The sequence below is a fragment of the Dermacentor albipictus genome, chromosome 8 (genome assembly GCF_038994185.2).
Source record: "Dermacentor albipictus isolate Rhodes 1998 colony chromosome 8, USDA_Dalb.pri_finalv2, whole genome shotgun sequence".
Lineage (NCBI taxonomy): Eukaryota > Metazoa > Arthropoda > Arachnida > Ixodida > Ixodidae > Dermacentor > Dermacentor albipictus.
Window position 1 is genome coordinate 21943284 of NC_091828.1, and position 25126 is coordinate 21968409.

The window sequence follows — 25126 nt, forward strand, 5'->3', positions numbered from 1 at the left end:
AGCGCACAAACAGCGCGCGGAATGAGAAGCGCGCGCGCTACCCGAACGACGCGCATGCGCCATGTAAACAGCTGTTCGCCGCAGCGAAGTTGCGCTCCCGGACGCACAGATGGCGCCAGCCTCGAGCTGCGCGTTAGCTGCGCGCGCACGCCGAACTCTAGAGGAAGCAAATTTCTTGCACCCCTGGCGTCGCTAGCGCAGCGTATCCGACTTCGCCTGCCGCGGCCTGGCGCGCCGAGAACGCCGGACTATATCTTGGCCTTATGCGAGCGCGGCGCTTCTCTCAGCCAGGGGCGCGACGAGTCACGGGGTCAGGCGGCTACCCAGCTGGGGAGGGCGCACGCGCCAAGGCTGTCACGTGATGCGTCGCCAAGGCAACGGTGCAGCTGCGGTCAAATGAAGGTCAAATTGCTGGCGACGGTGAAATTCGGCTCGACATGGTTACTAAAGCTATCGCTTTAAAATCAGGTGGCTGATGTACAACGTCGAACACGTTGACGGTGTGTAAGGCAATACGGCACCGCAATTATAACACCTTATAGGTTTTTACATATTAGTCCATTTGATGTGCAACTGCAGAGTGCGCGATATAACAGCGCTGCAAGAACACAGGAAAATGCAGATTTGGTTGAAGTTCCATAAGCGGCACTCTGTAATTTTGAACGCAAAATATGCTGTAGAAGAAAGCCTTGGTTTAGACTTGAATAATTGCATTCCATGACCTTCAGAACAATTGATGTAGCCTGAACTCTAAGAATCTATAAACAAAGCAAATGCATCATCATCGATGGCTTATACATTAAAATACGTAGAGACTCCCCGCAGGGGCGTCTGCGTCAGCAGGCGTTTGGTGTGTTGCGACACCACGTACCCGAGCACACGAAGGTTGGACCCTCCCGTGTGTAGCCGTGCGCGGCTTAGCCGTGCCTGGGGAAAAGGGGATCCTGGTGGTTGAGCCGATGCTGGGTGTTTGGAGCTTTAAGGCCCCCGGCGGAGGCAACACACCTCTTCGGCCTCGGCTTCACATAGACGGCACCTCCAGGCTGACCCACCTAGAAGAAATCGGCAGTCACCTTTTCCTGTCCTTCTCTTCAATCTTCGTCTTTCTCTCTCACTTTCAATCTTTCCTGTCTTCACTTCTTCTTAGTTCCAGACTTCCAGGTGGCGAGGGTTAACCTGGTGTAGTTATCCAACCTTGGGTATCGTATATTAGGTTATAGTGACTATGTACAGCTGGCGTCTTCGTAGCTTTTGGGCTTCTTAGCGTCCCCTTGTTGGGCTCGGTGGTGGGCGGCTGGCATAGCTACCGAAGTGATATTTATTTTGATAGCTTTTTCATCATTTCCCCGACTCCCTGATCGTCCTCGTTCCAAGAGAGGGCGCACCGATGACTCCCTGACACTTTTTGGCCAGACCGAGGAAATTTACCCAAAGTATCATGTCTTAAGTTGTGGAAACCCTGATAAAACAGCAAGAACCCTATCACCATTTGTTGTCTCAAAGTCTCTTACTGAGAAACTAGGTCCCGGCTACAAGGTCACGAAAATGGCCAGCGGTGATCTGTTGCTCCAAGTTAGTGTCAAGAAACAGTACGAGAATCTATCTGGACTTGTTGAAATTAATAGCACCCCCATCTCGATAAATCCGCATTGTTATTTGAACAGCACACGCGGAGTCGTATCTGAACAAGATCTCCTTGATTTGAGTGAAACCGAGCTGCTTGAAGGCTGGAAGGAACAGCACGTGACAAATGTCCAAAGAATAAAGATCAGGCGGGATGACAAAGAGATCCCCACTGCACACCTAATTTTGACATTCTGCACAAGCACTTTACCAGAGTATATTGAAACAAGCTATATGGAAATCAAACTAAGACCCCACATTCCGAACCCGCGCCGCTGATTTAAGTGCCAGCGATTTGGTCACGGCTCTCAGAGCTGCCGGGGCCGTACCACATGTGCAAAGTGCGCTTCAAACGAACACCCTGCCGATAATTGTACCAAGGCACACCACTGCGCAAACTGTGAGGGTGACCACCCTGCATATTCTCGGTCATGTCCTTCTTGGAAGAAGGAAAAGGAAATCATCACATTAAAGATCAAGGAGAACATTTCTTTTCAAGAGGTGCGAAAGCGTATTTCTTTTCTCCATACCACAGGGTATGCTGGTGCGGCGCGTAGAGGGGCAGCACCGCAGCAGACTGGGGCATCAGCCCGGCCCTCAAAGAGTGTGGCCATGGCAGTGTCCTCGGCCCGCCAGGTGACAGTAGTCAGCGCTGATGCGCCGTCTCTAAAGGAGGGCCTATCGACCTCTGGGTTGGTGGCCTCCAAGGCTCTGCTTTTCGAGGCAAGGACTACCCTAAAAACACCCCGGTCTAGTGAGCGGAAGTCCAGCGGCTCCCAGTAGTCGATGGACACAACCACAAACCAGGCGGCGCATACAGCGCCTCGGGAATGGCGCACATCTGGTGACCGCTCCAAGAAAGACAAAACCCGGATCACGGGGCCTGGAGAGGCTCCATAAGCCGGTTGGCTCCTCTTGACGCACAGCACATATGGAAACAATATGGATACACAGATATTACACTGGAACATGAGAGGTATGATCCACAACCTCGATGATATCAAAGAACTCTTACACAAATACAATACAAAGGTGCTGTGTGTTCAGGAGGCAGATCTTAAATCTACGCAAACAAACTTTCTTAGACAACACGCTATTTTCCGGAAAGACCGAGATGATGCTGTTGCATCGTCCGGCGGGCTAGCAATAATAGTCGACAGAGGCGTTGCTTGTCGGTAACTGTAACTCCAAACTCCTCTTGAGGCAGTTGCTATCGAAGCAGTTCTATTCAATAAACTAGTTACCATCACGTCTGTATACATCCCCCTAGTTATCAACTCTCTAGCACAACATTTCAAAGCCTTACATAGTCACCATAGTCACCGTAAGTCACCTTACGTCACCCTTACATAGTCGTCGGTGATCTAAACGCGCATAGCACACTGTGGGGCGACTCACGCTGTGATGCGACAGGACGGCTTATAGAAAACGTCCTATTCACATCAAGTTCCTGCTTGCTTAACAAGAAAAAGTCAACATTTTACAGCTCTACACATAAAGCATTTTCTTCGATTGACCTAAGCATAGCGTCTAGTAAAATTGTGCCATATCTCCAATGGGATGTCATTAATAACCCTTATGGCAGTGATCACTTCCCCATGCCAGTGTCCTGCACATGTTACTCGATGGAAAGTTGGTTCAGCTGACTGGACGAAGTTTCGCGAACTAACGCAGCTGCCCTGGAATGACATCTATGTACTTAGCCTAGACGACGCAGTAGCATACACAACAGCGTTCATTATTGATGCTGCATCAGTATGTATCCCCCAAACAAAAGGGTCGCCCTCGAAACGACGTACTCCATGGTGTAATGAGGAATGTAGGGAAGCCAGGAAAAAGCAAAACAAGGCTTGGAATCTCCTGCGTAGCTCACCAACCAAAGAGAATCTAATTAATTGCAAGACGATCAAGTCCAAAGGTAGAAGAACGCGCCGCCGCGCTTAACGGGAAAGTTGGAAAAACTACATAAGCAGCATCAATTCATATACAGACGAACGAAAAGCCTGGAACATGGCTAACAAAATAAAAGACCGCGAAACTCATCCCTTACCTTTATTAAATACACAAGAAGACACCCTTGAGGGTCAGGCAGATTGTCTAGGTGCACATTTCGAGCACATTTCGAGCACATTTCCAGTACATCTCATTACACAGATACATTCCTAAAATACCAGCGACTAGCAGAACAGATGAATTTGGGTCGGATAAAGGACATCCAACGAAGTATACATTCGTCCATTTGGAATGGCTGAGTTCCAGGCCCCACTGAACTGTTCCAACAAGTCCGCTCCAGGAAGTGGCAGAATAATGTATGAGATGATCAGACACTTACGCCCCGAAACCCAAAAAACACTACTGTCACTCTTGAATTCCAAGTTCTCTGCTGGCTACATTGCTTCTGTTTGGAAAGAAGCAATCGTAATCTCTATTCTCAAAGAGGGCAAGGACCCTTCCTCACCCAACAGTTATAGGCCTATAGCTCTGACAAGTTGTATATGCAAATTATTTGAGAAAATAACCGTCGCCTCATCCATTTTCTTGAAAGCAACAAGATACTCGATCCCTTAGAGTGCGGTTTTAGAGAGGGTAGATCCACAACAGATCACCTTGTCCGCATCGAGACAAATATCCGTGATGCCTTTGTCCACAAACAGTTTTAGTGTCCGTATTTTTAGATATGGAGAAGGCATACGGCACAACCTGGCGCTTTGGAATCCTCCATGATCTGTCTGAAATGGGAGTTCGAGGCAACTGGCTATACATGATTCAGAGTTACCTCTCCAATCGCACGTTCCGTGTTAGAGTTGGTAACGTTCTGTCTCGTCCATTTACGCAAGAGGCTGGTGTTCCACAAGGAGGTGTGCTGAGCTGCACTCTTTTTATTGTCAAAATGAACTCGATCCAGCCTGCCATACCACGTAGTATGTTTTATTCTGTATATGTAGATGACATCCAGATAGGTTTGAAATTGTGTAATATAAGTATCTGTGAGCGACATGTACAGCTTTGCGTTAATAAATTGTCTAAGTGGGAGGACGAAAATGGTTTTAAGCTAAATCCGGAAAAAAGTACGTGCGTCCTGTTCTCTAACAAGAGAGGTATACTGGCGGACTCCGTAATCAAGCTCAATGGAGAACGGTTATCTGTGAGCCATGAACACAAATTCTTGGGGATCCTTCTAGACAGTAAGCTAACTTTTGTGCCACACCTGAAATATCTTAAGGCAAAGTGCCTCAAGACTATGAATCTGCTGAAGCTGTTGTGACGCACAGGTTGCGGAAGCGACAGGAGATGCCTAATAAAGTTGTACAAAAGTCTAATATTAGCACGCCTTCACTATGGGGCCATAGTCTATAATTCTGGTGGACCTAGTACTTCAAAATGCTAGATCCTGTCCACCACTTAGGCATCCGCCTTGCAACAGGTGCCTTTAGAACTAGTCCTGTGCAAAGCCTTTACGTCGAATCGAATGAATGGTCCCTATACTACCAAAGGACATATTTAAGCCTTCCGTATGTCTTGAAGGTAAAATCAGCTGTCGATCATCCATGTCATTCAATTATTCACGACTCCTCCACGGCCAGGCTGTTCTGTAACCGCCCAGGTGTCCGGCCTACTCTGTCCCTCCGGTTGGAAGCACTCTGAGAAAAAACAGGGGTCTCTCTTTTAGAGAATGTCTTAATGGCCCCCCTCTCGGCTTCCACCACCTTGGAAGTCGCAAACTATCTAATGTGACATGTCTTTCTTAGAATTATCGAAACAAGCACCTGAGGCTCACATACAATAACATTTTATTGGACTTAAAGAGAATTATTCCTCTGACGAATATTACACAGATGCTTCGAAGTCTCCTGCTGGTGTTGCTTACGCAGCCCTCGGACCCTCATTTTCAACATCTGGGGCACTAAACCCACACACCAGTATCTTTATGGCAGAAGCATACGGTATACTTTCGGCTATTAAACACCTAAGGCGCAGAGGTGTCGCTAAGGCTGTTGTCTTTACAGACTCATTAAGTGTCGTGAGAGCCCTGATTAGCTTACGAAAGCATAAGAATGCCGTTTTTAATGAGCTGTATAGCTTGTTGTGCTCCGCATATATGTGCAACCAAGCGATTATCCTATGCTGGGTACCTGGCCATAAAGGTATAAAAGGCAACGTAGCTGCTGACGAAAACGCTACGTCAGTGAGTTTTAGCGACACAGATGGAAATATCCCCATTCCTGCCACAGACCGAAAGCCCTTTCTGCGCCGTAAATTGAGGAATAATTGGCAAGCAGAGTGGGACACAGAAGCATTGAATAAGTTACACATAAAACCAAAACTGCGGAATTGGATAAGTGAGAAAACAGCACGGTACAAAGAAGTAGTTCTTTGCCGATTACGAATAGGATACACTTACAGTACTCACTTCTACCTGTTGACTGGCGGGGATTCTCCTACTTGTAGGAGGTGCGGCGATAGCTTGACAGTGCTCCATGTTCTTATCCAGTGCCCTGCAATAGAAGCAGAGAGGAAACAGTATTTCCCTTCTGCATATCGGGAAAATATACCACTTCACCCTGCATTTTTTCTTAGTGATGAACCGCTTTTTACACTGCAAATAGTCTTGGATTTCTTAGCCGAAATCGTCATTCTGAAAATAATTTGGCCAGGAAATTTTAACACGTGATTACCAGCCCTTGTATTCGAGGGCCGTCTTGATGCTCTAGTGTAACTGTTGTTTCATTTTCGTATGTTTTTTTATCAAAACACAACTGCCATTATCCACGTCCATAACTAATCAGTGTCATTATTTTAATAGCTATATATTTTCGTCATCTACAGCGAAAGTTTTTAGGCCATTATACAGCCATGTCACACCTACCATAATAAGTTCACTGTCCACGCCATTCGGAATAAATCCTTTAAATAACCATTTGTCATGGCACTCTTTGGCCACAACTGGCCCTTGCGCCATTAAAAACCACATATCATCATCAAATTACGTAGAGACTAAATGTCAAAATGGAGTAAGGAAACGTGTTAATCAAAGGCAATAACAATTGGCCCACGGCTTGTGCAGAAAGTTCTCTTGGAGACTCGCATCTGAATTTGGAAGCAAAATCAACGCCCGCTTTACACAACTTCTGCAAATTCATTATAATGATCATAAGCAATGTCTCACCACCCTGAATAAAAAAAAAGAGAACGTTAGCCTAAGCTTCTCGTAGAAATACTGCGAGCAGAAATTTTCCATGAAACTATAAATTTCTAATTCCTGTTCATATTCCTGTGGGTGGGCAGCGCAACCCGGACAAGGACGAAAGGAAGAACACAACACGAGCGCAGACTAACAACTGGTTTATTATTTCAAGCAGCGGACTATATTATACAGAAAACGTAAACACGTGTAAAATGACGTTTGCAAGGGTGTTATCCTATCTTGCCATTCAAAAACTCAGCTTCTTTATCCTGTAGAGTGATAGAAGGCTGGCTGACGCATGCGCCTGAGTTCACATGCATGAAGTAGGCCTCTACAATCTCGCGGTTAATTTGATGCATATTTTTATAAAGTATTTCTGTTTGTTCAAACATGGGTTTGCATGAGCAAACTCTACAATGCGCGGCGAGATTCGAACCTGTTTGATTCCTGATCGCACCTTGGTGCTCCCTAAGGCGGATGTTAAGGCAGCGTCCCGTCTGCCCAAAGTACATTTTGCCGCACGAAAGAGGGATGACGTAGACGACTCCCACCGAGCATGCCACAAGCTGCCCCGAGTGTTTGACGCTGCATGTAGCTTCGGACGGCTGTTTAGGCCTATTGACAAGATTGCAAATCTTTTTTAAGGAGTTCTTTGCTGAAAAGATTACTTGAACGCCATATTTCATGGCTGTCTTTTTTAACCCATGCCCCATCTGATGTACATAAGGGATGACAGCGTACTTTTTAACTTTTTCGATCTGTCTTTGGGGTGCGTCCCCTTTCTTTATTTTCTTCACTAGCCCTTCACATATAGATAGAATAATGCATTTTGGATAACCGGCCTTCTCTAGACGATTGAGTTGTTGCGAAAAGCTCAGATTGGCGAGGTGGTGGCACGACTTTCTAAGTGCGGAACCCAAACACGTCATAGCAATTCCTCTTTTCACAAGTTTTGAGTGTGCCGAGGCATAGTTTAGAATTGGTTTGCTAGTCCTGGGGTTATAATGCCAACAAATGTGTTGCGCTGTTAGTCTTAACTGCAAATCCAAAAATTGAATTTCGTTATTACTGGGTAGTTCATGAGTAAATCTGAGACCCATTCCTTCTTTATCAAAAGCGGCGAGAATATCTCCAATAATTTTGGGACTGTTTTGGGAGGGGATAACTACCAGGTAGTCGTCAACGAACCTGAAGCACTTGATCAAAGTTCCTGCCAAGGCGCTCTCGAGTGCCCGGTCAACTGTGCCGAGAAAGATCTCGCTAAGAATGGGTGCGACCTGAGAGCCGATGCAGACCCCCTGCTTCTGAATCATTATTTGATCATCCCAGATAACGAACGTGGAATTTAAATAGAAAACCAAGAGTTCGAGAAACGACTCGACCGTGACGCCACTATCATTTCTAAACTTTAACTCGTCGCTTTCCATAATGCAATCTTTGATTGTCTTGATCAGCTGATTTCTAGGAAGGGAATAGTATAAATCGGTGACGTCGATGCTGAACGCTGTGCATGCTGGGTGCACCTCTTCTCGTAAAAACCTAATGACATCTTCCGAGTTTTTTACTTTGAATGGGTCTTCTACCTGGAGCCCTGTTAAGTTCTTCTGAAGATAACCAGAAACTACGTGTTGCCATGTGTTTCTTTCGGACACAATTGTTCGTAAAGGTTGGTCGGGTTTATGCGTTTTTATCGTAAAGAACACCTCAAGGTTCAACCCCTGACTTTTGTTCACTGCACCAGAAAGACGCTCGAGGTTCAATTCTAGCAACAATTTCTTTGCTTGATCTTTGACTTTCTTAGGTTGAATGTGCACCTTCTTGAAGTTCTTTGTTAAAGCGGCTGAGGCTTTCTCGGAAAAGTGCCCCTCCGTTAGGAGGACGAAGTACCCTTCTTTATCAGCGGTCAGTACTTTCACTTCGTTTTCCCTTAGAAATTGCACAAGGGGTTGAATTTTCCGCGCTCTGCCATTCTGGTTTCCTTGATGTCTAACTAAGACGTCAACGCACTCAGAAATGCACCTGAATTTCTCATCTTCTGCTACATGTTTAGACACTGATCTAACGGTGGCTATCTTATTCACAGAGTCTAGGCACGGCTCTAGGCAGAACTTTGGGCCTAATTCAAGAATGTTCATGTGCTTATCTGGAACGCCGATATCGGTTAGGTTCAGCACTTTGGTCGTGGGCTTGGGTTTCTTCTCCCTGGGGGGTAGGTTGCGCCGGACGTTGTTCCAGAGGAATTCCAGCGAAGATTGACTTGACCTGGACCACTCGTAGTATCGACGGCACTCTCGTTGTCTTCCTTTCACAAAACCACACACGGACTTGAGGCAGTCTCTCAGCAACCTGGCCTGGCTCATCCATTCGGACCGCAATATTTTGCAAATCCTTCTGGTGTGGCCAACCGAGGGGCGGAAGATTCCGCATAGAGCCATAACTTCTTCTGGACACGTACCATGGCGAAGATGCCATGCACGCATGCACGCATGCGCCTGCATGTGAACTCAGGCGCATGCGTCAGCCAGCCTTCTATCACTCTACAGGATAAAGAAGCTGAGTTTTTGAATGGCAAGATAGGATAACACCCTTGCAAACGTCATTTTACACGTGTTTACGTTTTCTGTATAATATAGTCCGCTGCTTGAAATAATAAACCAGTTGTTAGTCTGCGCTCGTGTTGTGTTCTTCCTTTCGTCCTTGTCCGGGTTGCGCTGCCCACCCACAGGAATATGTTCAACCACCAACTCGCCCAACTCGCCGTCTTAATTCAATCTAATTCCTGATTTCCAATTTGTGAAAGCGTACTTCTATAGCAAAAAGAAATGTTGTTGGGCGCATCACAAAGAAAATAGACTAACAACTTAAACTCACAAGACAAACTCACTCAGCGAGCATTTGGTTGTTAATTTCATCATCGCAAATGATACCTTGCAAAAACAAAAACATGAGATGGTTTAGAAGCTATAAGCGAACAGATTGCGAGGCTATGAACTCTGATCTGAAAGTAGTCTTGCGTGTTTTCCTTATCAACTTCACGGAAGGGTTAGTGCAGGGTAACTGGCGCTTGTTTAACCCGAAAGTCACGGAAATAACAAATAATGCATATCATTACGTAAAAGTACAACAAGCAACCGGATTGGATTGCTTCACTCGGACATTAAAACGATGTGTGAATAAAAATAAATGCACATATCTAAAGGCTAGAGTGCTCGATAACCCTGGAAGATAGGCAGCTTATGATGATGCGGTTGCTGAATACAGAATCGCTTGTTCTACTGCAAAGCGGACGATCTAGAAAATAGCCCTGCCATCATTGTTGGTGGCTACCCACGCAAATTTCGGAATGTTAATTGAAAAGAAGTTCAACTAACCATTGATAATGATAGACCCCTGGATGGCGCTCGTGTCCGTTTGCCAAGAGGAGCCTGACAAAAAATGTTTCTTTGCTGTTTTTAGACTCCCAGGATTTTTTATTCCGGACCCGGAAAAGCTATCAAATATTAGACATTTTTTTCGTGTGTGCGTGCGTATATCGGGTATAGTTTGTTTAGTAGGCCAGTCAGAGCGTCCTTTCGTGCCACCTGTTTCAACACGCACGACCGTATGGGACGTTAAGTCTTTTGAGTCTTTGAAAATAGTAGACTGGGAGCGGCAATGCTATTAGCTATAAGTGCTTTTAGTGTATGCATTTGAATCAGGAATACTGCTTTTTTAAGGGAAGTCAGAGCGTGGTCACGTGTTTTAAAACGTGCCACCGTGTGTGACGCCTGATGTCTGTTCGAGATTTAATGCTTTTGAAAACATTCCAGATATCTAATTTGTGGCATTTAGGTTGTGTGCAAATCGGCCTTGGCTTGTAGGTGTGCGTTTGTAGAGAAAGCTAAGTGCGAGATATGTCCAGGCGGTAAAGCGTGCAGCATGAGGGGGGTCCCTAAGGGCAGACGAAGGAAAGGATGAGTATGGGAGGACACTGAGTTGATCGGCAGGCACTGTGACGTCGATCCTTTACTAAAGAAAATGAAGGATGCATAGGATGAGCTTGTGAAAGTGGTTGAAAAGCTCAAAAATAACCTCAATATGGAGCGTGATGCATGAAAGCGGTAAAAGAAAGACTTCGAGCAGCCGAGGAAAAACTCAATATTGCCGCTATCACGAACAAAATGGTAGTCTTGATGGAATGCTACTCCCGGCGTGGCAGGACCGGAAATGGCGGCAAAGCAGATAGAATGAGTGGAACGCTTTGAACGTGTGCTTTGGGCTGCTAGAAAAAGGTTAATCTACTTTGGAGTTATCAAGAAGGGTAAGCAGGAGCGAAGAGGTCAATGCCCCATGTCAAATGATGGCCAAAGGAGACAGTAAGATGCAAAAAGAGAGTAGGAGAGGGAAAAATGGTAAGATGACAAAGAAGAAAATGATGACAAATGGAGGCAATAACATGTAAAACGAGAGTAAGCGAGTGAAAGACAGCGTGAAAATTGCCGGTGATCCACTCAAATATGACTGGGTGCTGAGAGGTGACTGTGGAGATGGTGAAAGGCAACAAAGGAGTAGCTGTAAGGACATTCACAGGGCAGTCATAGGACTCTGACAAAGACCGATCTAGAGAAAATTTCACGGCGAATGCACAGGGATGGCCATATGACCGCATATTAGAAGTGGATGGCCTACGTGACGTGCTAAGCAAAAAAATAGGCAGGATTAGGCAAGCGTTTCGCGAATGGTGTAGGTATTTACGCGAGATGTCCTCTTGGGAGCAGATTGTGTTCTGCACATTGCCGGAAGTACCTTTACGTGGCACTAATCCACGAAGAGCGGTTTCGGCCGCTAACTAGGCTATATGGAATGTTAGCTGAGAGAAAGGTTTCGAGGCTGAGGAAGTAAACAGGGAAGTGAGAAGGTATGGCGGCTTTCAACGAGATGGATTCTAGTTCAATCAAAGGTTTGGTCGAGAAGTGGACTGACGACTTGGTGCTCACGCGTTTTTTTTTTTTATTTGGGAGGGGGACACGAGCACTCAGGAGGCTAGGGTAAATAGTAATGGAGTAGGCCCCCAGGCGAACCTCAGACTGGCGTCACCGCCACGAGCAGAAAAAGGAGGGAAAAAAAGAGAGCAGCCAGGTCGCCGTGCAAGAAGGCGCAGTGCCTTGCTATGTGAGGCTAAGCCCCGTTGCCTAAGGACGAAACCATACCGGAGCTAATATTCGCAGCAAGATGGGGTGTGTGTACGCCACAGCCAAAAGCTCGAGATCACTCAGCACATCCTCATGGAATACGAAGGGATTCACCCAGTGAGAACCATAGGTATCGTACACCTTCCAGAAGAACTTAGATTTAAAGTGGACGGGAGCATCACCCGGTTAGCGGTCGAGATATGCAAGAGACGTTTGAGTATGGCTAACAAAAAAGCACAGAAGAGGTTGATACGACCAGATCCGCTGCAGGGCTAGGCTAGGTAGCGTTACAAGATAGAGAAGGTGTCGGGGAAAAACATTAAGCAGATGCATAGAAAAAGTTGAAATGAAAAACACGTATAGCAAACATGTTTAAATCAAGCAGGCTATTCGACTGCTTGTCACCACCCCGTTTCAAAGAAAACTCCAATAAGTCGTTATCATTACCATCATCGTCATCCTCGTCGTTACCAAGAAGCGCCAAATTTGAACCGCAAAGCGTTTATTACAGCTGGCATTGGAGCGGTATACTGGCAGAGCGAACATCATTTTGATTGTTTGCACGCATAGCTTTTTGAAAGGAAGGAGGCAGGAGAGGGAGTGTAAATGTGCGTGTACGTCTTGAGCGTGAGTGCGTGTGTACTTCCATTTGCGTGTGCGCGCGCGTTTGTGTCTCCGTATTTGAAGCTGCGTGCGCAGGAGTACTTCTATGCGTGCGCTTGCGTATTGTGTGTGCGTGCATTTCCCTGTGCGCGCGTAGTTTTTGGTGCGTGTGTGCCTGCATGGGCGTGTAAATGTGTATGGAACGAACATGCGTGTTATTTGTGCGCCTGTGTGCGTGTGTGTGAGAGAGTGTGTTTGTATATGTGTGCGTGAGCGAGCAGGCATTTCCTCGCTTGCACCTAATCTAGGAGACAAATTGGATGCAGCTTTTAAACCCATAATAAAATTCGCAAGAGAAGAGCAGATGTCACTGAATTCGTACCATTATTTTTCTCTGATGGCGAAACTGACGCAAAAAAAGCACCTGAGACATCAAGATCGCCGCCACAGATTTTGTCATGATGACACCATCACCGTTGGCACCGCTCACCTAGCTGTTCACCTTCTTTATCTTCCTTGCCTCAGGGGAAGCGGGATATCTTAAGGGCGGTGACGATTTAAATCTGCACCATCATTGCATCCTGTATCGTTTCTGCGGCCAAGTAAGCTTTCAAAAACTGCTTGCTTTTGAACGAACAAAAAAAAACGCGAACAAAATGGCGAGTGGACTGGCCTCAAGGAACATGCTCGGGGAGCGTCACCATTGAGCACAATATCATAAATGGCTAGGCGTGTCCAGACCAGACGTTTTTCTTTCTCCGTCAGTTACGCTTTAGGAAAACGTTTCATGGGAAAATATTTGTTCACATACCTTATACAGAAGCATGTTTATTAAAAATTTCACCGCCTGGCTAGTTAATATCGAGGACGGGCTCCAAACTATATACTCACTTGCTTTCCGCGCCTAATATTAACTTTGCAATTGTTATTAACATTGCTTCGCTAATAAACCCGCACTGCTGCTCAATTTACTAGGTACCAATGTGGACACTCGTATAATAAAATGATGCCACCAAGATTTATATTGATGTTATATTTTTTGTTCGGTGCACTAAATCCATCTGGCTTACTGATGGTGCTCCTCATAAAACAAATGTGAAAGCCTGGACAAGTTCTTCTGGCACAAATCAAGTGCCGTCGCTTAAAGATGTGCTCAATTATGCATTTCGGCTTTTACAATGGATTTTGCTACATCGTACAAGAATCACGCCAGCGCCACGGTACATTGCGCAAGGTCTGCAAGAACAAGGTGTGTGATCCCGATTAGATTTGTTTAGCGTGGGCGGCATCAGGCTGCGTTTTCTGACGTCATTAAGAATGAAAACAGCTGCCTGGCACAAAGCATTGGATAAATATTTGAGTACTTTGTAACAGACGATGCAGCGCGGATGTATGCGCTTGAACAATATGTACTGAAATTTTAGGATAAGTGGTTTCGGGGGGGGGGGGGGGGGATTGGCATGTGTTTTGGTTGTGTACTATTAAGACCTAAAGAAGGAAATTCCGCTATATTGCTGCAATTGATGCTGACACACGTACGGTCACGTGATATATGACTTCCGACACAGTGGCAGAATGGAAGTGGCCCCTGGACTACAAGGCTACATTAACACATGAAATGCTGGTCTAACTCATTCATTACCGTAAGAAAATGGAAAAGTGGATGGGGAAATGGCACCGTGGTAGCTCAATTGGTAGAGCATCACGCGCGTAATGCGATGGTTGTGGGATCGCTCCCCACCTGCGGCAAATTGTTTTTTCATGCAATTTAAATTCCAATAATTTATTGTTTCCTTATTTCATTTATTATGCACTAGTAACTTCCCCTATGTTGTCCTTCGTGTAGTGTTTGCTGGCTTCTTATGATATGACTAATAAAAATCGGGCCCCTCGGTTAACCCCCTTTCTTCTCGTTTATGACATAAAGAGGCTTTCGAATGCGGCAACATTCATGCCTTCGGGTAGCATGTGTGGGTGTATTGGTCTCTTGCCTTCACCCAAAAAGATCACGTTCTCGTGACGCCTGCGGCAGAAAGGATGTTCCTCATCCGCCGCCAGTTTGTGAGTGGTGGCGCTGGTTAACACTGGCAGGGTTCTACTAGTACACATAAATACCCAAGAAAGTGGATGGGGAAACGGTGCCGCCGGAGCTCAATTGGTGGAGCATCGCACGCGTAATGCGAAGGTTGTGGGATCGTTCCCCACCTGCGGCAAGGTGCTTTTTCACTCACTTTCCTTTTCATTAATTTATCGTTTATTTATTTCACTTATTACGCAGAAGTAATTTCCCCCACGTTGTCCTTCGTGTCCGTGTTTGTTGGCTGCTTATCAGGTGCACCCAAGTGTGATACGTAGAAGTTCGTGACTATGCACTTTGCATGGATTAGACACGATGACATTACCCCAGTGATCAGCGTCGGAGACATCGATGTGGGTATTTCAAAACCATAGAAGAAATGGTTCGTTGACTTTGTGCAACAAGAATTTGATTTGAAGTGTGAACCAATCCAAGTCACTCATACAAGCAACAACGGTCGTGTATAGATTTAACTTTGGCCAAGATTCTGTCTAATGTTGTAACCGTAACAATTCTATATATCACTGTACTCACAAAGGTATTGTCACAACCATTACCAAATGATCAATAAAAGTACATGTCCTCGTGTCAAATAGTGTGTGATGTGCTACAGCTTAGCTGGTCATGCACCTTCCCAGAGTGGGATGACTCCTACATTTTTTGTTCTTTTTTTAGGTCGGTTTCGCTTTAAAATACCTATAATGCTATAAAGGCTGTGCCATTCGTTCGTGTCTCTGTGGATATAAGTATGAGTTCCAATAAACTCTATATCCGCCCCGTGGCTGATAGTAGGTATGATGTTAGGCTGCCAAGTGCGAGGCCGCAGGGTCAGATCCCATCCACGGCGGCCGCATTTCGATAGAGATGGAATGCGAAAACACCAGTGTACTTAGATTTACGCGCACGTTAAAGCAGCTCAGGTGGTCGACATTATTGTGGGGTACCCTTCTACACAGTGCCTCATAATCAGATCGTTGTTTTGGCACATAAAAGTCCATTTGTAATTTAATTTTCACGTGGAACTCTAAACAAACATTAGAAAACGAATTTTTTATTTAGCTAGCACCTTCTTACATAAATTCAGAAAAATTTCATAATTTCAAAAAACAATACTTCAAGTATACGACTGTATACCTCAGCAACTGAAAACGATATCGCAAATCTGTAACTTGCACTTAAATGGAAAAAATGATATGACACCCTAAAACACAGCATTAGCTTTTGAATATGGCATTCGCCAAACTTTTGCAAACATTACAATAAATTCATATAAGTCGTAAATCGATACATGAAAGGCGTCCGATTGAGATGTTCCTAGGGATGCACTGTATAGAGATGCGATATTAGTTTTTGATGCTAAGTAACACATTTGTGAACTTCGCGCTTGTATTCTTTGTTCAGATTTACCGATTTCCGACAATTCGCGTAAAAAATAACATGGCCTCAACCAAAATTATCTTGCAGTAATCACTACGATTGAACGTTATCTCGTTAATTCATCAATTGTAATTCAGATGAATTGAGAGAATTTCTCATAAGATTACTTATGCATTTTTACATATATTTGAGCATCCGTCATCCTAGATAGGCCCTACCTAAAGCTTTCTCTTAATGACTCACACTGGTTCTAGGAAGCACAGGAAACACAACGCTCTCTATGCGCAAGCCCGCGGCCGCAGTGATGGGCAAAGAATAAGAAAAACAATCCAGTAAGACAAATCAAGGGAAGCTTCGTGGGCGAGGTTACCTCGGCTAAACATCTCATCCGGAACGCCGACGAGTGGTTTGGCCAGGTGTGTAGCAAAATTCTCGATTCGTTGCCCGTCGAGCAAGTAGCTGGTTGTCTTCGGGATAAGGCTGATACATAAGCGGGCTCACGGTGTGCTTCTTTTTATTGTGCTTCATTTAGTTGTGCGCCGTGGCATACGTCGTGGAGCGGATTTCAATTTTTCAGGGTCGATACGCCACGCGGTGGCGAAAAAAGAAACCTGAAAGTATGTCCAGAATTCCTCGGTATGCATCAGAGACGTCCGATGGGCGTTTCAACAGAACAAGTTCACGTCCTGAAAAAAAAAGGAATAAGATTGCGAACAGGGGTATGGGAAGATGAGTACTACGGCGCTGGTTGATTTTCTTCAGGATGACATCAGCGCTTTATTTAGCGCTGATTTCTGAGAAAATGAGTTCAAGTTATGTTTATTTGCATCACATTGGAGAGGCTTCTCAGGCAAAAATAGAACGTGTTTCATTTGAGGGTGTCGAGGCACTATGCGTAGATTAGGTATGACAATGATATCACGAATACAACATTATTAGACAATATAATTTGAAAACAAGTTCACTTATTGGTACAGTGTAGTAAGAAGAGAAACTTCGGCCTCCACAGTATAACTGTAGTGGACGCAAAAAATGAACCGGCTGAAAAAAAAGACATTCTTGTAAGTCTGTGGATAAGTTTACTCCTGAAGACAGAAAGTGCAGTAAACAAGTCGGCCAGTTGGCTCCGGCAGTGATGAAATCCCGCAAAGGACGCGATGACACCATAACGACAAAACTGCTTGTCGGCCTAGTTGGTGCTTGCTAAAAGGCATGTTTTTTGCCGCAATTGAACACACACAAAAGGAAGACACATAAAGACAACACGGGCGTCTGCGATAACGATATGCGACTGAACGCCAAGAAGTAAAGACAATTTTCTGAAACTAAACTTTGACTCCTTGTTTTCTGCTGCTACTCTTGCCTTACATTAAAGGAGCATGGCAGAGAGCAAAGGTGACACGAGAAACTAGTTTGGACCTTGCCATAATATCGAATGTGCACAATGCCCTCTCGAGCTCCCTAGGTGTCGTCAGATTAGCCGCTCGACAGCTGTAATTATCCGTGACCCCGCAAATAACCTACACAAACTGCAGTGTTCGTCCTTTTATTAATGTGCAAGTCCTGAGGAGACGTGGATAGAATGGTAGACAGGGGGCAGGCAGATCAGGAAGACGATGGGTAGAACAGGCGCAGCCGCGACACGGGTGAATAACAGACTCGCCACTCCTCGCTCTTAGTTCCCATACAGTGGGGAAAGTCGGGAGAGGGAAAGGGGGACGTAAGGGAAACGAAGATAAGGAAAGGCTGCTACTATAGACAAGAGAACCGTTGAGGGAAAATGGAAGGTACGCTACTGTCGCTTCTGTGATTTCTGAAAAATAAACACCATTCAAATTCGTCAAGCAGACAACTGACAAAGGGCATGCAGATGCAAAGCCGTAATATATCAGCGCAGGGTCTAAGTGGGATATGGAAGCGAGCACACGTCAAAATCGACACTTCTGTGCCCAGCGCCGTGGATATGAGGCTATAGCATTGCTCGTCGTGGCGAGTTCAATCCCCACCGCGGCAGCCAGATTTCCATGGGAGCGAAATGCAAAAGCGGCCGTGCACTTAAATTTAGGCGCAAGTTAATGCGGACCAGGGCATCAAAATTAAACCAAGATCCATCACTATGGCGTACTTCATAATCCGATTGTGGTTTGGCACGCACAGACGCATTATGCGGCCAACACTTCTGCCGCTCTGCGATGCGCCATGTGAAGCAGTGACAATGCTCAGCCCGCTCATCGGTTCTAAACGATGGTGCACAGCAACGCCTCAAGCAAAGATGTCTCGCCGTACGTTCTGTGTACTATGCAGAGAGACAGCAGTGGTGCAGGCAAAGTAACAATTGCCATGAATTCACTACTCTCTAATTGCACTGAACGCTGAAGATATTGATCATTCGCTGTCAGCATCACCACAAAGTATTGTCAACCAAAGCAAACATTGCAGAAAGCTTTGCTTACATCGATTACCACAATGCGGGGGATTCGCATAATTTTTTACACTCGGAACTTATATTCACACTTGTTCTTGTTCCGCTCTATCGGGGGATCGTGCTTCAGCGTTTAACAAATGTTATCGCTCAGCGCAGGTAGCCCGTGCATGTATCGGAAGTTTCGCGAAAGTTATCAATGGCTGTATGCGCTGTCCGTTGTCACTGATTAATGTGTAAACTGACTCCATGCATGCGTGACGCGAATTGTGCAGAACTCTCTGGACGATACGCGTGCAGCAGTAGTTACTCGGAAACCTTCGATGACTGATGTATAAAAGCTGACGCACTTGCCCCGCAGACGACATTTCGACGATGGCCGACTGTGTTAGCCGCTATGGTTGTGATTTGAGTGTAACTTGCTTTGTGGGCACATGTTTGCCCAATAAAAGTCAGTTTCACTATTCACAGTTTTCCTACTGTGTTCTTCACGGTCACTACCACGTGACAATATGCTTAGGAATGGCACTTATTATTGGAATACCTTAATTCGAAGTGGGCAAATGTGGCTGTCAGGTTCAAGCTAAAATTAATTTTGATGGTTTTAATCCTATGGCCGTTACATCACTACCAAGTTCCGTGGGATTACACTCCTCGAAATTGACAAGAATTGATAGTGAAATCAGGAGTTTATGAACGGCAAGAAGGCACAAGCTAGCAGAAGGGCTCACGAAAATAAAATGACTTTCTAAACAACATGGTCAGGAAGCCGTGCTATAGGTTCAACGTCTATCGAAAATCCCCCAAGATATGTACAGAGGCCCACAAACACCTAGGTATCTTGGGAAAGGTGAAAGCCCTGCAAATTTCAGCAATAACCCTGCAATAAAAGCCATAACGTTGACATGATGGCTAACTTTTGGGACTAACAAATTGACTGTTGAAGGAGTTCAGCTGAAACCCAATGGTGCGAAATAGAGCGAGAATGTCCACAAGTGCTGAAGATAATTAAAGTAGGTCCTCTGGCTGACGCCAGCGCCTGGTAACAGTGAGGCGACTGCACATTAAGCAGATGCCTGGCCCTCAGTCGTTACAGGGTGAGCCAGGCCTGAAATTTCGGGGCACGGACTCCATCACATTAAATACAGTGCACCCTACGGCATCATTCTTCGACGGCTAATACCGATTCGCGCGCAATGAGGATGCGAACAAATTGTCTCACGTGCCGGCTGCCACCTTCCTCTTAACTGCCAACGTTAATGATGTCCTTGATGTACGCAAAACTCCTGAATGCAAGTAAGTGCGACGAGTTGTGCGCGGTCTTTTTATTACGTGGGTAGCCTCTTTGAAGTTGTATATCTGCTAGTATACTTTGCGGCTATGTGAGAAAGGCGGAACTACAACATGGTAGACGATACGTAGAACGGATGAATCTCGCATGTATTACAGCGCAATAACTATAAATAGCGGTCTTTCGTCACGCACGTGCATAACTGTGAAAGGACACTACTTTGAAAACTACATTTACTATATATGTCATAGCCGAAGGTGTTCCTAGGCCGGTGGCCAGTAAATATGACGTAATATTTCGAACAGTTTCGGCTATAGCAAGGTAACGGACGATGACACAGACCATTTGCCCAATCGTTGTGTGCTGCTTTGAGCCTCATGGTGCAAAATAAACTTATCTATGTAACCATCTATGCGTTGTTATATTGAATGTATCAAGGAAATGGCGTATTGCTTCAAGTAGTCGTTGTAAAGGCGGCTCTTAATCCGAGCTGTCTTCTGTCTACACATTATACTCAACGAGAAAACTAATAATAAGTTCATTAATTATGTGTTTTATTATAGTGCACTTGATAGAAACTTGAAAAATAGGGTCACATTGATAATTTCGTCTTACCTATTTTCCTGCACTGCGCTGGAGAACAATTTGGCTGATAATGGTATTATTTTTGCATCTGTAGAGTGAGCGTTCTAAGGTGCTCAAAACGTGTACTTGCAATACATCTGGCGCATGTATATTTTCTACGATTCGCTCTCATTTAACATTGCTGCGACTACATTCTTTTTTTTTTCTAGGTTCGGGCTGTCCAAAGGGCCTGCGCCAGGGCTGAAGATCACGGTCTTCCGACCCCGGCGCAGGTGCGGCTCGCGACTACGACAACGTAGTCCCTTAGGACCAATTAAAATTTCTTGTCTGTCTGTCTGTCTATCAATGTCTGGGCTGCAACCAAAATGTTACTTCAATCCAATAAGGCTTCGACCGTGGTTAGTTGGTATGAGATTGTTCTGTTGGCTGAGATATGCAATTACACAAAGAACAAAAATGAAACCGCAACGCTGGCAAATATGAGTCAGTTTCTCTATGCCCTTTCTTTAACAGCATAGCGCAGCAAAGAGAACGATGTTTCAATTCGCTAACATAAACTGGTAAATAGGACATGATATTTTCTTTAGCTCCTGGTTTGTACTTTCAGCTTGGTTGAACAAAAATCCAGACCCTTGCGTGCCTTGCGCCTGCAAGTACTCTGAGGAGAGGTACTGTGAATGGAATGACGAGACCAACTGCTACTGCTTCAGGGGCTGCTACCGAGAAGGCGTCGATGGCCGCTTCCTGACCCTTCGAGAGTGCTTTCCCATATTGAATAGCTACCAATAAATGATGATTGCAGACGGCGGTGTTTGATCTTTGAAATTGTGCACATATTCCGGGGGGTCTCTGAAGTGTGCGCATGAATAAAAATAACGTGAAGAATTGCTTACAATTACATTAATAAAGAAACATGCACATTAATCAAGTGGCGCTGCGAAAAATGTGAATCAGTTGATTATTTCTAGCAATAGGAACTGATGTGCAGGCATATGTTATAAAAATTATAAAAAGTTTCCGGAGTCCTCCACTATGGCATGCCTCTTAATTAAAAAGTAGTTTTGGCACGTAAAACCCTATATTTAAGTTTTTTAAAACTTACCTCTATATGCCTAGCTTTGAAAATCACTAATACGTTTATAGTACATGTGTGCGGCCAGTGAATTTTTTTTTTACGTGCGCTGTTTAGCTTACAGGACTCAGTGGTCACTTTGGGTTCTTTCACAAGCCCTTCAATGCCAGTATTATTACAAAGCGTGGTTGAAATTGAGTACTCCCGGTTTTGTTGACCGGTGTTTAAGGAAAAGCCACATTCATTGTGAAGATTCGCATGGTCATTTTGTTCTCGCATTCAAGGGTATTGCAGTAGTGCAGCAGGAAGTATTCGTATATGAGTTCACCTACAACTTGAATCCGAAAATAACTAGCGCCTCGAATTGCAGTTGCAGACATTTGTTTTCTTAATAAGGCTAAGCTGTGGAGAGGGTTCGAGACGCTTTTGCAGCGACGATAGAGATTAGAACGCATTGTAGCGTGAGTGCCGCCAGAAGCAATGGGCTCTGCCTAAGGATAAACTCGTTGAGTGGCTAAGCGTATATTTAAGGGCGGAACAAATTTTTGAGGCTGGACACCGGTTTCTAAAAAGTGAGATGCCAAATGTTTAGCCACTTGTTCTTAACCACCACTCTAGTACAAATCACGGCCAAGACGGTCGCAATAAAGAGGATGATGTACTTCGCCTTTCGCATAAAACCCGTCACGCAACGTCCGCCCTGCGAAACGTGGCTGCCTCTCAGTAGAGCACGTCTATTCAGCCGTTATGTTTTTTGTCGTTTTTTCACACACGCTGTCAGTCGCATTTCTTTGGACCAGAGTTTTAGTGTGCTCTTTGTATACGGTGTCATTTGTTATGTCTGCGCTTACTGCGAAGTTCTAAGCCTCAGTCAGCAATTCACTTCGGTTAACATTCCCAACTTCAACCGTCAGACACGACTGTGACCTTGAGATTTATTGTGCCTATAAAGCCTTGGTTTGTACAGTGCAAAATATTTTGAAATAGCGCAACTTCACTGTGTAAGGCCGAAAATTGGGCATGCGAGGCGAGCGCTTGTGAATTCTCACTGCCAAGGCGTCGACAGCGTGATGGTAGCGCTTTAAACCTATTCCACATGGTGCTACTTTCGTCATGCCGGATGCTCGATTTCTGTCGCATGCAACAAAAATCACAGCAGCAGTGCCGACCCCCTCCCCCCAATCCTCGAGTGCTACCAACGTCGTGCCGAACGCAGCGATTTTTCGAGAGCTATTTCACCGTCGGTGGTAGCTCCGTCAGACAGGATGCCAGCAAGCTATCCCAGGGGATGAAATAGCTGATCAAGGAACGCCAATGTATGAAATCCTCTAACCCTACAGCTAGAATAGGACTGGCAGAACTTTACAAGGTAATCAACAAACGTAAGACAGCTGACATAAGGAATTATAGCATAAATAGAATTGAACATACTCTCAGGAACGGAGGAAGCCTAAAAGCAGTGAAGAAGAAACTAGGAATTGGCAAGAATCAGATGTACGCGTTAAGAGACAAAGCCGGCAATATCATTACTAATATGGATGAGATAGTTCAAGTGGCTGAGTTCTATAGAGATTTATACAGTACCAGTGGCACCCACGACGATATTGGAAGAGAGAATGGTCCAGACGAATTCGAAATCCCACAGGTAACGCCGGAAGAAGTAAAGAAAGAATTGGGAGCTATGCAAAGGGGGAAGGCAGCTGGGGAGGATGAGGTAACAGCAGATTTTTAAAGGATTGTGGGCAGATTGTTCTAGAGAAACTGGCCACCCTTTATACACAATGCCTCATGACCTCGAGCGTACCGGAATATTGGAAGAACGCTAACATAATCCTAATCCATAAGAAAGGGGACGCCAAAGACTTGAAAAATTATAGACCGATCAGCTTACTGTCAGTTGCCTACAAACTATTTACTAAAATAACCGCAAATAGAATCAGGAACACCTTAGATTTCTGTCAAGCAAAGGACCAGGTAGGATTCGGTAAAGGCTACTCAACAATAGACCATATTCACACTATCAATCAGGTGATAGAGAAATGTGCGAAAAATAACCAACCCATATATATTGCTTTCATTGATTACGAGAAAGCGTTTGATTCTGTGGAAACCTCAGCAGTCATGGATGCATTGTGGAATCAGGGTGTAGAGGAGCCGTATGTAAAAATACTGAAAGATATATATAGCGGCGCCACAGCCGCCGTAGTCTTCCATAAAGAAAGCAACAAAATCCCAGTAAAGAAAGGCGTCAGGCAGGAAGATACGATCTCTCCAATGCTATTCAAAGCGTGTTTACAGGAGGTATTCAGAGACCTGGATTGGGAACAATTGGGGATAAGAGTTAATGGAGAATACCTTGGTGACTTGCGATTCGCTGATGATATTAGCTTGCTTAGTGACTCAGGGGTGCAACTGCAATGCATGCTCACTGACCTGGAGAGGCAAAGCAGAAGGATGGGTCTCAAAATTATTCTGCAGAAAACTAATGTTTGCCAGTCTCGGAAGTGGACAGCAGTTTACAATAGTTAGCGAGGCACTGGAAGTGGTAAGGGAATACATCTACTTAGGGCAGGTAGTGACGGCGGATCCGGATCATGAGACGGAAATAATCAGAAGAACAAGAATGGGCTGGGGTGCGTTTGGCAGGCATTCTCAGATTATGAACAGCAGGTTGCCATTATCCCTCAAGAGAAAAGTGTATAATAGCTGTGTCTTACCAGTACTCACCTACGGGGCAGAAACCTGGAGGCTTACGAAAAGGGTTCTACTCAAATTGAGGACGACGCAACGAGCTATAGAAAGAAGAATGATGGGTGTAACGTTAAGGGATAAGAAAAGAGAAGATTGGTTGAGGGAACAGGCGCGAGTTAATGACATCTTAGTTCAAATCAAGAAAAAGAAATGTACATATGCAGGACAAGTAATGAAGGGGGAAGATAACCGATGGTCATTAAGGGTTACGGAGTGGATTCCAAGGGAAGGGAAGCGTAGCAGGGGGCGGCAGAAAGTTAGGTGGCCGGATGAGATTAAGAAGTTTGCAGGGACATCACATGGCCACAATTAGTACATGACCGGGGTTGTTGGAGAAGTATGGGAGACGCCATTGCCCTGCAGTGCGCGTAACCAGGCCGATGATGATGATGTCGCCGTTACATTTTGGAAGTTGCGTAAAGCAGTGATTTGGGCTTGTTGGTAAGACATTGTGAGGCTTATAGCGCGTTAAAAAGACAAGGACGAAATTGAGACGTGACACGAATGTGTCACGTCTCACTTTCGTCCTTGTCTTTTTAACGTGCTATAAGCCTCACGATGGAAGTTGCGTCTCGTTTAACAAGTGGAATACACGGAGACGTGGACTGCCGCATCTGGTACGTATGCGAAGCCGGAATAAAGAAGTTCTAGCGCAAATACTATTCTACCATTTCTGTGCGTCCATTGACGCGCTATATAGTAACTGAAGGGAATTTTCCCGTTTGCTTCGCATGCCATAAAGACACCTTTTGGAATGGCAAATACTACGATGAGTTCAAATCTCCGATTCCCACGAGACAAAATTGTCTTTGGGGGCTGTCAGAATTTTCTGAATTGTGCATTAGCATAGAGAAAATGTGCGTGGGGTGCAATTTAAATAATCGCAACCTCGGCAAGGGCGAACGACAAGAAGGCAGAGTACCCGAATTTTCTACGTTCCGCTTAACGCGCCACTGTTTAGTTTCATTC

The 25126-nt window shown here is 45.1% G+C and overlaps 1 long non-coding RNA gene across 1 annotated transcript in view; it reads left to right on the forward strand.

Annotated features, from left to right (window-relative positions):
* The window catches only part of LOC139048386 (uncharacterized), a 33675-nt gene extending 12538 nt beyond the window's left edge, over positions 1–21137 (forward strand). Inside the window, exon 2 of the long non-coding RNA XR_011507655.1 lies at positions 20942–21137. This is a non-coding gene — a long non-coding RNA (uncharacterized lncRNA). The remainder of the gene's footprint in view (positions 1–20941) is intronic.
* Positions 21138–25126: the final 3989 nt, after the last annotated feature.